Raw genomic sequence first — 13,338 nt, forward strand, 5'->3', positions numbered from 1 at the left:
CATTATTTTATCTTGAGAAATATGTCAAAATTAATTTGGCTCCTCTTGAGGGTAAATGAGGATCAGACTTGGCAGAGTCAACAGGAAAAGGCTATGGAGCCAAATCCCACTCTCCCCTTTCTGGCCCCAGAGAATACTGGAAAAAAGTTAAAGTTGAACAGCCATTCCAGTAGATGCGTGTCATGACTTTCCAGATTGTCCAAAAGATAGGGAGGAGCATCAGGTAAGTGGGAGGAACCTTAAGAGCCGAGTGGAGCTTGTACTAGTTGAGAGCTCTACCATTACTCGATGTAGTCTCTGTAACTTTGGAAGAAGCCAACTCATGGGATACCCCACATGGTCTTGGAACACAGCTTAATCTCGTACTGTTAGATGTAGAAGTAATCACACAAATAAAGGCCCTTGGGTTGGTTTTGCCAGATTGCAAGCACTATCTGAAGGCTTCCCAAGTGGCCCAGTGGTAAAGAATTTGCTTGCCAATGCAGAAGACGTGAGTTCTATCCCTGGGTAGGGAAGATCCCCTGGAGTAGGAAATGGCAATCCACTCCAGTATTCTTGCCTGGAAAATTCCACGGACAGAAGGAGACTGGAGGGCTACAGTCCAAGGAGTCACAAAGGGTTGCACATGACTGAGCACACACATGCAAAGCACTGTCTCATATGGTCAAGATATTGAGTTGAGAACCACCAAGCCTGCTATGCAATCACCAGGACGATATAGAAGAATCCAGAAAAGTGGGTGGAAGTGAATCAGAGCAGAAACCAGGGTCCAACTTCCTTGGAGCCGAATGGGGCCAGTGTAGTCAGTCAGAGGAGATCAAGATCTATCAGGATGGGACATAAACTGTACTAGCTGCAAATATCAACCACAAATAATTGGTTCATTCACATGGAAGGTGCAGGAACTAAATCTGGCAACAGGATACTGAAATGGAGAAACTCACCATTTGCCACAGTCTCACATATAACACCATTCCAAATACTCCTGATACAACTTTAGGGAGGAAAAGGCAGTAATAAAATTTTATTTCAGAAAGTAGCAATTTGTCCATGAGATTTTGAAGCCTAATTTTGAATACTGACTATAAGACTATTTAAAACAGATTGGAAGTTTAAAAAAAAAAAACAGATAGGAAGTTTAGCTAATTTTTAACCAGTAGAGGAAGGCAAGAGTAATTTTCCTACACAGCCAGTTAGAATATGAGTTAGACCATGTGATTTGCCTACAGTATCTTTAATAACATAGTGTTTGGCACATGTGTAGTATTCAATAAACACCCTTATTTTAATAACTAAACCAATTAAATGGCTCTCTAAGTAACTATGATTCTTTAATTCCACGGTATTACTAAGATTAAATAGAAAATACAAATGACCTTTTAGTTGTTCTCTGCTTCCCAGCCATGACGCTCTCAGAGGAATCCAAAGTCCTAAGAAAACAATATCGTTTTTCAAGGCCAAAATTCAAATCCCAGTGAATCATTAACTTGGTCTAAGCTTACTGAAACTTACTACCTCAGGACAACAAACAAATTAAGAAGATTCTGTTGCCTTTTCGGAAGCCATTAACAAATCCTTACATCAGTATTTAAGGAAATTTCCATAACAAAATTTCTAGCATTCATGGGCCTCCCTGATGGCTCAGCTGGTAAAGAATCCACCTGCAATGTGGGAGACCTGGGTTCAACCCCTGGGTTGGGAAGATTGCCAGGAGGAGGGCACAGCAATCTCTTCCAGAATTCTTACCTGGAGAATCCCCATGGAAAGAGAAGCCTGGCAGGCTATAGTCCATGAGATCTCAAAGAGTTGGACACATCTGAGCAACTAAGCACACATATTTGACTTATCGATCTGCAAAACATGTTCAACAAATACTATGGCATGTAGTGTCATTTAATATTTGAAGAAAAGGGCCTTGAAAAGTCCAAGCACACTCTCACTCAGACTCAGTTTAGGTCCACAACTCAAACAAATACATTTCTATGTATGAACCACAGAACACCCATAAGATCAGGCATTTTAAATACTAGAATGTATTATTATTGGAGAAGGAAATGGCAACCCACTCCAATATTCTTGCTGGGAAAATTCCAGACAGGAGCCTAAAGGGCTACAGTTCATGGGGTCACAAAGAGTTAGACATGACTGAGCAACTAAACAACAATGTCTCACTATTGCATTCCCTACTGTTGATTTTAGACCTTTCTTAGAACACTATTTCTTGAAATTTAACTCAGATTTTAAAACTAGTCTCAGATTTTTAAACTAGTATGCGATTAGAGTGGCTGGTGCCCTCTAGACTGTTTTATGTTGGTTTGTTTCTAATTTGGGAGCCTCTTATTGATTGTTTGGCACTACTTGCTAGATGTTCTGTTTTTAAGAACAATATTGTACAGGAAAATTATCTGAAATCTCAGCTTATGCACTTTTCAAACACCTTGCTGGAGATATACATGTAAAAAAAAAAAAGTACTTATCTGAGCCCATAACTTAACCCCGTTTTACATATCAATATTTAAAAATTTTATTTTTGTCACAGTTGAATAGGAATATGAATCTTCCCAAATACAATTATTTTTTTAAAAATCCAGACCCAATTTGTATTTTCTTTTTCAGAACATTATCGAGAGTCACTTACCATTTTGGAGAACGGGGTGACTGACAGCAGAGCTCTGGTAGTGTTTGTGTCTCCAGCGCCTGTATCTCACACATGTATTTGTCTGCATTTTAGCCATTTTAGCAATTCTATTCGTAGGCATATGCATCTGACTACTCTATCTTTTAGTGAAGCCATACCCATGCATTTACATAATGAAGTATATATCATTTTAAAATTAGTTTTTAAAACGGCATATATAGGTAGAGAATATCATCTATTAGTTTCATTTCAGTATAATTACAAGTACACTAAGTTTATCTTTGTTTTTATTTTCATTAGGAGGTGGGTCAAAGAGGATCTTGTGATTTATGTCAAAAAGTAGTCTGCCTATGCTTTCCTCTAAGAGTTTTATGGTCTCTAGCCTTACATTTAGGTCTTTAATCCATTTTGAGTTTATGTATGGTGTTAAGAAATGTTCTAGTTTCATTCTTTTGCATGTAGCTGTCCAGTTTTCCAAAAACACTTATTGAGAGACTGTTTTTTTCTCCATTGTATATTTTCATCTCCTTTGCCAAAGGTAAGGTGCTGAAGGGTGTGTGGGTTTATCTTTGGGCTTTCTATCTCATTCCATTTATCTATATTTCTGTATTTATGTCAGTACCATACTGTCTTGATTATTGTAGTTTTGTAGTATACTCAACCCTAGTTAAACTTTAAAGTGTTTGCACAGCAAAGGAAACTATAACGAAAATGAAAAAACAACCCTAAGAATGGGAGAAAATAATTTCAAATGCAGCAACTGACAAAGGATTAATCTCCAAAATATACAAGCAGCTCATGCAGCTCAATATAAAAAAATAAATAAATAAAATAACCCAAACAAAAAATGCGCAGAAGACCTAAACCAACATTTCTCCAAAGAAGGCATACAGATGGCCAATAAACACATGAAATGATTCTCAACATCACTTATTATTAGAGAGATGCAAAACAAACCTACAGTGAGGTATCCCTTCACACTGGTCAGAATGGCCAACATAAAAATGTCTGCAAACAATAAATGCTGGGGAGGATGTGGAGAAGAGGGAACCCTCTTCCCCTATTGCACTGTTGGTGGAAATGTAAACTGATACAGCCCCTATGGAGAACAGTATGGTGATTCCTCAAAAATAGTAATAAAACTACCATATGACCCAGCAATCCCACTATTGAGCATATACTCTGAGAAAAGCATAATTCAAAAAGACACATTTACCCCAACGTTCATTGCAGTACTATTTACAATAGAGGGGACACATAAGCAACCTAGATGTCCATCAACAGATGAATGGATTAAAAAGTTGTGTTATAAATATACAATGGAATATTAGTCATAAACAGGAACAAATTTGAGTCAGTGAGGTGGGTGAACCTAGAGCCTGTTATACAGAGTAAAATAAGTCAGAAAAAGAAACCTCATTTTGAGAACCACTGTTTCAGAGGAACCTACTATGCTTCCACAATTATGGCTAAGTCCCAAATCTGAGGAAAACAACATAATTGTCAATTCCATTTGGAGTTTCCTGGCAATCACAGCACACCCAACATACACAGATTAACACCATCCCAGTGTCACACACTTTCTCAACCATAACTACCCTTCCTGAACACATGTCACTATGCCAAATATATCACTGAAATTTAATAGGAAGTCCTTGAGTGTCTATTATATGTAAGACATTGAAGTGCAGTTGTCTAGCTCATCTACATGACTAGGAGAAACACAGATAAGCAACAGCATACCTATGATTAGAGGCTCGCAGAATTTTACACAATGATGAAAACGAAAATTAACCATCCTTAGGAAATCACCACAGAGCATAATTTGAATTCAAAAGCTTTAAGAATACAGGAACTCTGACTTTAACAGAAGTGAAATAAAATAAGTTTAAATCTCCTTTTTGAAAATTAAAACAAGAGAAATAAAAATAAAAACTTTCACTGATTAAACCATTGGGGTTATTTTGTCTTGATTATTTTTAACCAAATACTTCATGTCTCTTCATCACAATACAATATTAAGAGAACTCTGAATTCAGCAACTCAAGAATAAGCTGAAATTTCTCCAGCTTCAGTTATCTCAATATTGCTCCAGAGCTATGCTATGAAAAATCAATGTGTAGTGTGACCAAAATGACAAGGTCCTTGGATCTTAACTCAATGCATTTTCTTATAAAATGTTTTAAAATTTATAAATATTAGCCACCTCTACAAGTGAGCATGTCCAATGATTATTGGGATCTGCTATGCCTCTTTTTCTCCTTCTTCCCTTTACTCTTCTTATAGCTGGATACAATCGTCTTCCTTCCTCCTCTATACACACATCCCCCTCATGAGTTTTGGATTCTGATCTTCTCAACCAAGTGAGAAGATTATTATTTTGATTTCAATCGTGTGATAATATCTGATGTTGAGAAGTAAATGATCGGTTCATGCCCACATTAAACCCTCTCATCATGCTTACCTTTTTGATATAAAATATACAGGGAACTCCAGTTCCTGCTTCAGAGTCACCCCATCTTGACTTAGGTTGAATTATTGAATTTCCCGGATATCAGTTCTTACCTGACACTCATCTCCCTGTCCTATCAACATAGTGAAAGAAAAGGATAGTTGCTCAGTCATGTCCAACTCTTTGCGATCCCATGGACTATACAGTCCAAGGAATTCTCCAGGCCAGAATACCAGAGTGGGTAGCTGTTCCCTCCTCCAGGGGATCTTCCCAACCTAGGGATAAACCCAGGTCTCCAGCACTGCAGATGGATTCTTTACCAGATGAGCCACCAGAAGAGCCCAAGAATTTTGGAATGAGTAGCCTATCCCTACTCCAGGGGATGTTACTGACCTAGGAATCGAACTGGGGTCTCCTGCATTGAAGGTAGATTCTTTACCAGCTGAGCTACCAGGGAAGCCTGTTCTATCAACACAGAGCTCACGTTCTTGAATCACTGAGTCTCAACCTATCGCTAATAGATAGATCTTAATATCCTCCTTGCTTCATGCCTGGTAGCCGATGTTCCATGCAGTGGCTAAGGAATAACAGTGATACCTATTAACTTAAGGGCTCAAAAACCACCCAGCGATATTAGTAAAGTAAGGCTCAAAATTCTCCAAGCCAGGCTTCAGCAATACCTGAACTGTGAACTTCCAGATGTTCAAGCTGGTTTTAGAAAAGGCAGAGGAACCAGAGATCAAATTGCCAACATCTACTGGATCATGGAAAAAAGCAAGAGAGTTCCAGAAAAACATCTATTTCTGCTTTATTAACTATGTCAAAGCCTTTCACTGTGTGGATCACAATAAACTGTAGAAAATTCTGAAAGAGATGAGAATACCAGACCATCTGACCTGCCTCTTGAGAAACCTATATGCAGGTCAAGAAGCAACACTTAGAACTGGACAAGGAACAACAGACTGGTTCCAAATAGGAAAAGGAGTACGTCAAGGCTATATATTGCCACCCTGCTTACTTAACTTATATGCAGAATACATTGTGAGAAAACCTGGGCTGGAAGAAGCACAAGCTGGAATCAAGATTGCCAGGAGAAATATCAATAACCTCAGATATGCAGATGACACTACCCTTAAGGCAGCAAGTGAAGAGGAACTCAAAAGCCTCCTGATGAAAGTGAAAGAGGAGAGTGAAAAAGTTGGCTTAAAACTCAACATTCAGAAAACTAAGATCATGGCATCCAGTCCATCACTTCATGGGAAATAGATGGGGAAACAGTGGAAATGGTGTCAGACTTTATTTTGGGTGGCTCCAAAATCACTGCAGATGGTGACTGCAGCCATGAAATTAAAAGATGCTTACTCCTTGGAAGGAAAGTTATGACCAACCTCGATAGCATATCAAAAAGCAGAGACATTACATTTGCCAACAAAGGCCCCTCTAGTCAAGGCAGTGGATTTTCCAATAGTCATGCATGGATGTGAGAGTTGGACTGTGAAGAAGGCTGAGCGTCGAAGAATTGATGCTTTTGAACTGTGGTGTTGGAGAAGACTCTTGAGAGTCCCTTGGACTGCAAGGAGATCCAACCAGTCCACTCTAAAGGAGATCCGCCCTGGGTATTCTTTGGAAGGAATGATGCTAAAGTGGAAACTCCAGTACTTTGGCCACCTCATGCGAAGAGTTGACTCATTGGAAAAGACTCTGATGCTGGGAGGGATTGGGGGCAGGATGAAAAGGGGACGAAGGGGATGAGATGGCTGGATGGCATCACCGAATTGATGGATGCGGGTTTGGGTACACTTCAGGAGTTGATGATGGACAGGGAGGCTGGCGTGCTGCAATTCATGGGGTCGCAAAGAGTCAGACATGACTGAGCGACTGAACTGAACTGAAGAATCCTAGGAGCATTTTACCATAGTGTTTAGAACACTTCAAATTATCAGTGCATTCAGAACACATTTAGCACTTAATTTCCTTAAGATATTAGAAACCTCAGCCCACACAGCTCATAAAACCTGAGGATATGTCTTAAGCATACATAAAAAATGATTCAAATCTGTTCCCTTCTTGTCCACAGGGTTTCTGAAGATTTTGTCTTACAGTTAGTAATTACCAATAAGTTTCATTTTGTGTCTATTGTAATATTGGGAGTAACTTATTTAAATTGATTTTCAACTGAAGCAACTACTGGGTATTCTGTAATTATCTTTTTATGAAACACAAACCATACATTATTAAATTAGCTTCCATTATTAAAGAAAAAGGCCCTTAGATAGTCTAATAATGAAGGCTAACATCATGGTAATACTCATTGACACCATACTGAGGCATAGAGGCTTAAAATGATGACACAAATTAAGTTCTATCAGTATGAAATAATATATTATCTGCAGTGTAAAAGAACTTTAATAAAAACAATAACTTCTGAATCATTAGATTGATGTAAGACAAGGATTATTTACCTTTAAAGCTTTTGAAATATCATTCCATTGTTCTTTTCTCTAAGTTTTAGAATAGCTGAGCAATGGTCGCAGCTGTTTTGGCCAGAAAAATACTACATTGAGATGAATGTATAGTCCATTAAACAACATACAACTTTCAAATTTTAAATATCTTTTACAGAAAACCTATTTCATATTAATTCTCAATATATAATTTTAAAACTAACAAAGAAGCAAACAATAACCTGACTCAGTGACCATTACTTTAAAAATGTTTTAAATTGAGTATCACATGAGCTCACAGATCAAATGGGACCACTTCAGTACACTTTAAAAACTGAGTTCTTTGGACATCACAAGCATATTTTCCTTTGGCCTAGGTCTTCAAAGTCGAGATGTGAGGAAAGCTAATGGCCTGTAAGTAAATGAGAGCAATAAACACCACTTACATCTTATTACTCAGGGACACTTCAGACTTACACACTGCTGAAAACATGGCAAATACACTATGCAGATTCTGATGTTTAACCTCCAAATTTATCCTTGTCAAATATGTTTCATCTACTTTTTGAGCTCAAAGTGAAAATGCACTGAAGGGACTCGTCAGTTTCACCAAGCCACGTTTCTGGAAATTTGAATATAAATGAAGTCTCTAAATATCAAATTGTATCTTAATTGCACTAGGAAAAAAAGTTCTATTTAAAATACACTCTCGTGTCATCAAAAGCAAAAAATTCTTTTGAAAAGTTAATAATCACCCTGAATTATTTTCTGGTTTAGCAGCTTGAATTTTAACTCACAGAATAAAATAAGTACTCATATAATTAAGTATTAAAAATAATATCCTATATTCGTATATCATGATCAAAAACAGTAACCACTAGCTTTGGAATCAGCTGGACCTTGATTAAAATCAAACATTATAGACATTTCTAACACACATCCTTGGTATCTGTTTTTTCATCTGCCAAATGGTGATAATATGCACCTCTTAGGGTTGAAAGGATGATTAGATTTGCAAACATTCACAAAATACAAAGCATAATACTTGACATACCCTTGTCAACATCACAGTTTATCTTGTGCCTCCACCATACACATTATCTTATTTGATCCTTCCAACCAAGCGAAGGGAATGCCTTGCATCTTAATTGTATGGATCTGAGGTCAAGCATAAATGATTTGCTCATAGGAAGTGGTTAACTTCCAATTAAGTGATTACTTTATTACTATGAAAATGAGGAGTGAAAAAAAAGAGGACAAGAAAACTATACTTCATGTTATTATCCCTAGGTTATCAAATCTAGTCTTTTCTCAATTCTTTACCTTTTACATGTCTCAGCACTGGTTATCACTCTGCCCCTGGGAGATCCCTCCATTTGGAATCAATTCTACACACTCATTTATGACAGGCGAAGGAAAGCTTAGTGGGATCTGAGAAAATTTCAACCCTATTTTCCAGAAAGATAATAGCAACACTCACTAAATGTGGTCTTTTCAAACATACAGTGCATGAAGCAGCATGAAATTCATGGGAACAGAGGAAGGGGCAGAGAAGAAGAGCCTAAAATATGCAGGAAAGATCATTTCTTCCATTGAGAACACAAGGGGATAAAAATGAAAGAAATGTGAATCAAATGAAATCTCTGTATTTTAAAGGGAGTAGAAACCAGTTGCTCGTACATCATTTATAAATACATGCCAGCTGCATACTAATACTAACTGGAAGAAAGAAACATTTAAATTTATTTTTGTAAAACTAACCACAAAAATGCATGCTGTATACAGAATGCCCTATAATAAAAGCACAGCTTTCATCTCTGTCACTAGTTCTAAGAGTTGCTGTTACAGGGATGACAATTTAATAAAAATCTCTAAATATTCTCTCATACTAGAGAAATCTCCTTAAATTACAAAAGCTTTGGTGGATTTCTTCAACTGAAGAGATACCTAAATTTGATATAACCCTCAGGTTTCAATATGTATGACTTTCTAGTATATAATCCAATGACATCTCGGGCAGCAATTTAAAAGGTATGCAGACAGCATGCATTTTTGTGGTTAGTTTTACAAAAACAAATTTAAATGTTGCTTTCTTCCATTTAGTATTAATATACAGCTGGCATGTATTTATAAATGATGTATAAGCAACTGTTTTTTAAGTATCTTGTGGAAAATCATGGCATATATAGTAATAGCTATTGTTATAGATGAGTAGAGATGACTTCATAAAAGGAATTATTTAATAACAATTTTCAAAATAGTATTAATAATAGCAATAGTTATCATTTCTTAAATTCACGATGTCAGCCATGTGAAGTGGTATGTTTATACTTTCCATCTAATTCTTTCAAAATCCTATAAGGTGTATTATCACCATTTTGAAAATGAAAAACGGAGCCAAGAGAGTTGCAAAGGTCAGGTTCAAATCAGGTCTCACAAACTTCACAGCTTGGTTTCCTACTTAATAAGGCTTACATCATCCGTCAGTCTTAGTTCATTTTACAAACCTCAGAATCCTTTATAAATATTTCTAAAAACTCCAATTAAAATAAATAAATTTATATTAAAATAAATAAATAAATTATTTTTTTAAAATAAGGGTGCTGAGTGGAATAGTTCAATGAATTCCCAAATATCACAATAAGTATAGCACTGAGCATTCATTGAGCTCATACCAGCTCTGTGCTAAGGGTATCCCTTGCCTGCTCATTCAGCTTGACCACATTCCTGTGAGATAGGTTGCTGTCAACATTCCTATTCTCAGTGCAGGAATCTGGTGCAGAGAGCTGAAATAACTTGCCCCCTCACACATCAAATAAGTAGTTATCGGCAGTTTTGAGTCCAGAGCACAAGCGCTTAATCAGCATTCAAATGCTTCTTACTCAGGGAGTTCATTATAAAAAACAGTTCCAAAAGACTGTGGGTCTCATCCTGAGAGGGAGGGAGTGCAGAGACATACCTCCAGTACGGCAGCCAGGGAGGGCTGAAGGGGCCAAGGACAGATTCATCAGGCAGGCTCCAGAGGGCTGACTGTCACAGAAATACCTACTTACAATTACTGATAACAGCTTGAGCCACAGAAATATATTATTTAGAATGACAGCAAGGAAGCATCAGTGCAAATTCATCCTTGCCTTTAGAAGAGGGAGAACAGCTAAGAGTCAATTATTATCCATCAAAACATCAATCTTCTTCTATTCCTCCTCCACACCCAAACACTGACCATAAAGTCATTTTGCAACTTGACTTGAAACAAACATTTCATGTTTCTATTTCCTTACTGTGTTGTGTTAAAAAAAAAAGTGCTCTGCATATAAAACAACCTCTGCTTATCTCAGCTCACAGGATGGAAAATACTACATATGTTTTGGAGAGTAGTCTGAAATTATACAAAGTTAACAGTCAATCTTGTCATCATGGATTTGATAGCCTAACAAATTACAAATGAAAAACTGTAGATAAAATCCCTACTGGTAAACATTATTTTCCTGAAAAATATGCTTTAACATGAAGCAAATGGGCAATCTTTAAGATGAATTATTCTAGCTCTCTTTTTAATGTAGCCTGAAACAGAAAGTCTGACCCAGTTTCCCATGTTTCAAATTCTCATTCCTAGGCATCAGATTGATTAATTTGGGTCACAAAGAGTGCATCTGTTTCAGTTCTTGGTTCAGAATAGTCTTTAGCCTTGTATTTTATTTATATAGTGTCTATACAATACAAAATATATAATATAAAATATCTCTATTCAGTGGGTATATTTAATATGTATTATATATCATATATGTATTATATATATTATGTATTATATATATATTCATTTAAATATAAAGTCAGATCAAAGAATTTTAAGGCCAAGAATTAAATTATAATATATGTCTATATATACATACATACACACAGACACACACATAATTCAACCCCCAAAGTTACTTCAGTTTCCTTACATATGCCCTCATGACAGAGGTCTAGACGGGCTGTCAACCAACTTCCTCTCCTTCAGTCATTTTCCCTTAACATGTTTCAAATTCATGCTGGAATATCATCACAGTCATAAAATGGTGTTACTGAGAAAACACAAGGATGATGACCTTGATCCATTTTGCTGCTTGACATTCACGGAATTAGAATTGAAAATGAATTTCATTTAGAATTTTTAAAATTCACCACCTTCGTAACAGAGAGAACACGGTTCTAAAAACTAATGATTATATTTAAAATTAATCAAAAGATTACACCATTAACTTTCAACCTTTACTTTAAAAGAAACATTTTTAGGCATTTCTAGAACTACGAGAGTGATGATTTATACTAAAAGTATATTTCTGATCATTGCTAAAATGGCATCTTCTTTTTCAAATAAATGCTGTTACTATTCTACAAACGACTATCAGCATGCAATATGTAAATAAAATTTCTAAGAAACCTGCAGTATATTCACATAAATTAGCACAAAACTAATACTCCTGCTAAAGAAAAAAATATAATTTAAAGACAAGATAATCTTTCCATCCTCATCTTTCCACTGCAGCCTCAAAATATTTGTTATTCTGAAGTATTTCCCTCCATCTTCTTCCTTTATCTTCCTCCACCCCAAATCCTATATTCCTTCCAAGTGTTAGTCCAATATTATATCTTTAGTAGAATGTTCCCTGACTACTGGCAATCATAATTAATGTTCCTTCAGCATTTGTTTTCCAAAGAACTTTCATCGTAGAACATGCTGTACACTTTAAACCATGGAGCTGGTTTCCATGACTCAGCCATCCACGGTCAGCCTCTAGCCATGGTACTCAGGCAACTGGTTTCTCATCAGCCCCAAGGGTCACCCCAGGCATCTTCTTGGCTTCTGGCTTCAACTTTAAGAATGTGAATTCATTCTTGAAAAAGTCCGCTCTCCTTGAGGCCAAAAGTATTTTACTACACTATCTTTTACTCTTCACTCTAATCATTTCTTCTGATGCTGCTGCTGCTGCTAAGTCGCTTCAGTCGTGTCCGACTCTGTGGGACCCCATAGACGGCAGCCCACCAGGCTCCCCCGTCCCTGGGATTCTCGAGGCAAGAACACTGGAGTGGGTTGCCATTTCCTTCTCCAATGTATGAAAGTGAAAAGTGAAAGTGAAGTCACTCAGTTGTGTCCGACTCCTAGTGACACCATGGACTGCAGCCCACCAGGCTCCTCCATCCATGGGATTTTCCAGGCAAGAGTACTGGAGTGGGGTGCCATCGTTTCTTCTACTGATCTTCAAATCATTCCCTTACACTGACAGAAAAAAATAACCTGGCTTACAATCTCCCTGTCCAATCTAACTCCTGTAATAATTTTGAGTGACTTCAACATATGTACTCTATTCCCCAGCTTCTCAGTATTTTTAATTCTCTTCTTCTATACAAAAATTTATCCCCAAATTGTTTCAGCAACCCACTCATTTAACCCTAATCTACAGAGTACTATATGACTCAGGATTGTTCTACCTGTAAAATCTTTAAACTATTTTCAGTTCTTTCATTCCTTTATTCTTTCTGAGATCCTGGAATCTCTGAGTCCTTGATCTGTGCATTTTCTGCTGATCTATCAATCTCTTCCTATACTTAGTCATTTTTACTAGCCCTAGTCAACCACATTTTTCTCTTACCAAAAATCCCAATTAACTCATCCACTTGTCTTTTATCAACCTTAGATTGCTTCTAAAATCTAATTCTACATTTTTAACATCTAGACTGAATAACAATGCAAAATGAAATTCTTTGTATTGACAGACTGGCTCAGTACTAACTAATCGGTGGTCTCCAGAGTGTTCTCA

General features: G+C 36.8%; 1 protein-coding gene across 3 annotated transcripts in view; it reads right to left on the reverse strand.

Annotated features, from left to right (window-relative positions):
* NLGN1 (neuroligin 1) overlaps window positions 1-13,338 on the reverse strand; it is a 786,357-nt gene that overhangs the window by 667,701 nt on the left and 105,318 nt on the right. Inside the window, exon 1 of one of the 3 annotated variants that reach the window (XM_069559768.1) lies at window positions 1,377-1,426. The exons of the other annotated variants lie outside the window; for them this stretch is intronic. The gene's annotated coding sequence lies outside the window, so the exon portion shown is untranslated. Of the gene's footprint in view, window positions 1-1,376; window positions 1,427-13,338 lie in introns of those variants that run through there. 3 annotated transcript variants of the gene reach the window in all.

The sequence above is a fragment of the Ovis canadensis genome, chromosome 1 (genome assembly GCF_042477335.2).
Source record: "Ovis canadensis isolate MfBH-ARS-UI-01 breed Bighorn chromosome 1, ARS-UI_OviCan_v2, whole genome shotgun sequence".
Classification (NCBI taxonomy): domain Eukaryota; kingdom Metazoa; phylum Chordata; class Mammalia; order Artiodactyla; family Bovidae; genus Ovis; species Ovis canadensis.